The following is a 4,972-nucleotide window of genomic DNA, read 5'->3' on the forward strand; positions in this document are numbered from 1 at the left end:
CAAGGTATGAACTATAGTGCTGATAGATTCCTTCCAATATTTGATAACAATGTTCTTTTCAATCATTAGAGTCCTTGCACAATCTATGATAAATTTATTCCTCCTTTGAGCTATTCTATTCTACTCATGAGTTCTAGGGGATAATGCCTATGTTTTGATTCCTCTTTCAATGCAAAAGTTATTGGATTCATTGAAAATGAATTCACCACCTCTATCCAATCTTAGGAATTCCAATCTTTTCCTTGTTTCCTTCTCTACTCTTGCCAAATTCCATTTGAACTTCTAAATTTCTTCCAACTTCTCTCTTGGATACATAATAGCCATCATTCTAGAGTAGTCATCAACAAAAAGAAAAAAAAACTTTTCTCTAGTATTGCTCTCAATTCCAATAGGTCCACACAAATTAGTATGCAAAATTTCCAAGATATCTTTAGACTAACAGTTTTTAATTTAAAGCAAGTCTTTCTCATTTTACAAATCTAACAATTCTTACATGGACCAACATCGGGTTTCTTCAAACAAGGAATGCCTCTTACTTTCCTGAATTTTCTTATTTTCACCTTGTTATCAAAATTTACATGATATAACATTCTATGCCATAACCAAATTTCTTCAACTTGAGCAATAAAACATGAACACTCACCAAGATCAAGATAAAAAAAGTTACCTTTTGTTTGTTTTCGTGATCCATTTAGTTCTCCTTTATCATCCAAAAATCTTGCCTTGCCATGCATGAATTCCCCCTTGAATCCAATATTGATTAGTTGTGCGACACTCAATAGATTATGTTTTAGTCCTTCAACCCAATAGGCATTATTACATAAAATTTCTTTGGTTAATGAGATTTAGCCTCTTCCTTTTATGCAACAAGGTTCATTGTTTCCAAACCTTACACTACCACCATCATAGTCTTCAAAGTGTTCAAACTTTTTTTTGTCACCAGCCATATGATGTAAACATCCACTATTTATGCTCCATGTATCATTCTTGCTCACATGAGAGATAAGTGTCATCTTATCTTCTTCTTCTTCGTCATATTTATCTTTCAAAGCAATGTAAACTATTTTATCTTCGCTATTTTCAGAATCCTTAGAGTCCTTAGCCATAAAATATGTTTTCTTACCTTTGTTCCTAAATGATTTGAAATCTTTCTTGTTGTTGCACTTGTGACCTTTCTTTTGATCCTTGCATTGTTTGTTTGGGCACCTGGTTGCAACATGACCAATTTCTTCACATGGAAAAAAAATTAGGGGAACTTTACCTCTGTATTTTACTCTATCTCTAGAGTATTTTCTTGCAAGTAGAGCTTCATCAACTTCTAGATCACTATCAAAAATTTCCTCTGATTCTTCTTCACTTTTTGATTGAGAGTCATTTATTTTCTTGCCTTTTTCATTAAGTGAAAAGTTGGCTTCAAATGTAGATTCAATATTCTTGGAAGCTAGAACATAATTTTAATAGTTATCTAGTTCAAAGGCTATCAATCTTCCTACTAAGGTATCCAAAGTTATCTTATGATTTGTCTCACACCTTCTTTCTTGAATTTTAGATACACTAATTGCATAAATAGGAAGAAATGTTCTAAGAACTTTACTTACAATAGTTTCTTCCTTGATTTCTCCTCTAGATGCTTTGATTGCACTGACACTGGCTTTGATTCTTTCCACATATTTTTCAACATTTTCATCTTCCCTCATTCTCGTCTAATCAAACTATTCTCTAAGGCTTTCAGCTTTGGCTCTCCTCACATTGTCATCACCACCATAGATGTCCTTTAGCTTGTTCCACATTTCAAAGCCAGTTTTGATTCCTTGATATCATCAAATTTCTCATAGCTAAGAGAAAATGCAATATCTACTATGATGGTGTTATGGTTATTTTTCTTAGCAATGTGACCAAGAGATAATGTACCAAAAGGAATTGTTTATTCATCATCAACCTTTTTGAATCTCGAATCACCAATGGAAGATAGATGAATTCTCATGAGACCCTGGCATGCTGAAAAATTATCTCTATTAAGCCTTGGAATTTCTCTCTTGTAAGACATCTTGATCTTTACCTTAGGTCCTTGAAACCTTTCCTACAAGCACCAAAAGCTCTGATACCAATTGTTTGAAATATAGATGGATTAATTGAGAGGGGGGTGAATGAGTTACCACAAAAAAAATCCATAGATCGCTTAGATGTTCGATAAAACTAATTACTGATGTCACTCAATAAACATACATAAAATGTTGTAATTTGGTAAAATTAGTGTATGTTATACTTACTAATCATCTTTAAACATTCATAGTCACTAGCATGCAATAATAAGAAAATAACATGAACACATTGGACACCAAATTTAATGTGGAAACTCAATATGGGAAAAGCCACCAAGTCACTAGCTACTCATTTTCATTCTTCTAAAGTGAGCCTTGTTAGGAGCCAACCTAGTTAAAAGCTACAAAATACACTATTAGGTGTGACCTTGTTATAGTATTTAATCACCCTATAAAGAGTGGCCTTGAAAGAGGTCTTAAACAATTCAATGGAACTATCACCTTGTTAGAAGATTTACAACTAGATGTTAAACCAACTCTAGTAAGAGATTTTGGAATCACTGCTACAACGGTAAGAAAGTAACAATGAAATGACCTGAATGTGATACAACTAAATTCTTTGCACTAGATCCTTCTTGATAGAATACAACTTTGCTAAACCTCAAGGATATTTTACCATACTTCAAATTCTCTCACACTTTTCTATCTCAAACAATCAATACACTTGCATACTCACTCATACTTTAGAAAGTCAACTTAACTTTATATTTATATCATTTGGATTATCAAGTCAGCTCATTTACAACTTACAATCATCAATAATCATTACCTTAGTTAGCTAGAAACAATACTTGAAACAATTAAACTTCATTTTTCAAATTAACAAAACCCTTCATTGGTTGACCCAACTCAGTAAACACTAATCCTGAAAAGATTTCCTGTGTTAACCCATAGAAGCTTGGCCAACACTATGAACCTAAAAAAGTCCTTTGGAGATTGAGTGAACTTAGTAAGCACTAACTTCCCTTCATTAACCATGAGAGCTTGGTTAACACTATTTTCTACCACATTTTCCTTCGACACTTGAGTGAGCTTGGTAGACACTGTCTTCATAGAGTAATTTCTAGGAATGCTCGATAGACATAGAAAATCACTTTGCTAACCAACTAAGCTGGGTAAGCACTATCTACCAACTAATATGATATTTTTTTAACATCAAAGACAACACACAATTAGAAAATTGTATCTAACAATCTCCCTCTTTGGCATCGATGGCAACACAACATGTCATAGCACAATAAAATTTGAAAACAAGTCTTTTTCTAATAGGAATTTTTTTGCTCTTAAATTTTATGCCACAAAATTTTCTAATGTAGTAATCTCCCTCTATGGAGGAATTACATAACTTCTTCTTCAGAATAGTAAGCTCTCTCTTGTATAAATTTTAGAAAGATATGATAGTAAACTCTCCCTCTTTGACAAAACATGCCAAAGACAACACATAAATGAGTATCAATGTACCTTGAGTACTGATTCATATGCAATGTTCCCTTGACTATGTTGCATCAACAGATAGATTTTCTACTTGGTTCCTATTGATACATCACTAAACCTTTATTTTAGTGAGCTTCAGATAGGGGAATGACCCCTAGCTTACCTCTTAGATACAAAAATACAACCTTAGGTAATGGCTTGGTGAACATGTCTATAATCTATCCTTTTGTATGGACATATTCCAATCTAATCTCTTTGTACTGCATCATTTCTCTAACAAAATGATATTTTATAGCAATATGCTTTATTTTGGAATGCATCACTAAATTCTTGAATATGTTAATTGCACTTGTATTATAAAATAAAATAAAAATTGGTTCTTTGATTTCAATCTTCATGCCTTCCAACAACTATTTAAACCAAATAATATTAGAATTGTTCACTACTACTACAACATACTCTATCTCTACTGTAGATTGGGATGTGCAATTTTTCTTTTCATTTGTCCAAAAAACCAACCTTTTTCTAAGAAAGAATGCTCCACCACTTGTACTCTTTATATCATCAATGTTTCCTACCTAATAAGCATCAGTAATCACTTTTAAGTCAATATTTTCTCCAAGTTTATACCATAAGCCATAATCTTTAGTGCTTTTCAAGTATCTCAAGATTCTTTTGATTACCATCATATGATTTTCTCAGGGTTTTGCTGAGAATCTTGCCACTATACCAACCTCAAGAGCAATATCAAGCCTTGTATGAACTACATACTACAAATTTCCAATCATTGATCTATATAAGGTTTGATCTACCTCTTTTGAATCATCATCTTTGGTAAGCTTTAATCTAGTACACATGGGGGTTTGAACTAGTTTTCAATCTTCCATACCAAACTTCTTGAGTATCTCCTTGATATACTTAGACTGAGTAATGTAGATACCATTCTTTCTCTATTATATCTAAACACCAACAAAGAACTTAATCTCACCAAACATATAAATTTCAAATTCTTTGTTCATTTGCTCTAAAAATTGTTTGCATTGATTATCAATCCATGTAAACAAAGTATCATCCACAAATATTTCTACCAAAACAATCTTGTTATCTAGTCCTTCCTTGATATAAAAACTACTATTATCATTAGTTCTTTGGAAGCCAATCTGAATAAGGTAGTTGTACAACCTCTCATACCATGCTCTAGGAGCTTGTTTCAGACCATGTCCTTTTTGTTTGGATCAACAAAACCTTTAGGTTTTTCAATGTAGACTTCTTCATCAAGAATACCATTGAGAAATGTTGATTTGACATCCATCTAGTATACCTTAAATCCTTTATGTGGTGCATATGCAAGTAAGGTCCTGACACCTTCCAATCTTGCAACAAGAGAAAAAGGCTCACCATATTAAATTACTTCTTCTTGAGAATATCCTTTACAT

This window comes from Cupressus sempervirens, chromosome 8 (genome assembly GCF_028749045.1).
Source record: "Cupressus sempervirens isolate cs-2001-9-10 chromosome 8, ASM2874904v1, whole genome shotgun sequence".
In the NCBI taxonomy this organism is placed as follows: Eukaryota; Viridiplantae; Streptophyta; class Pinopsida; order Cupressales; family Cupressaceae; genus Cupressus; species Cupressus sempervirens.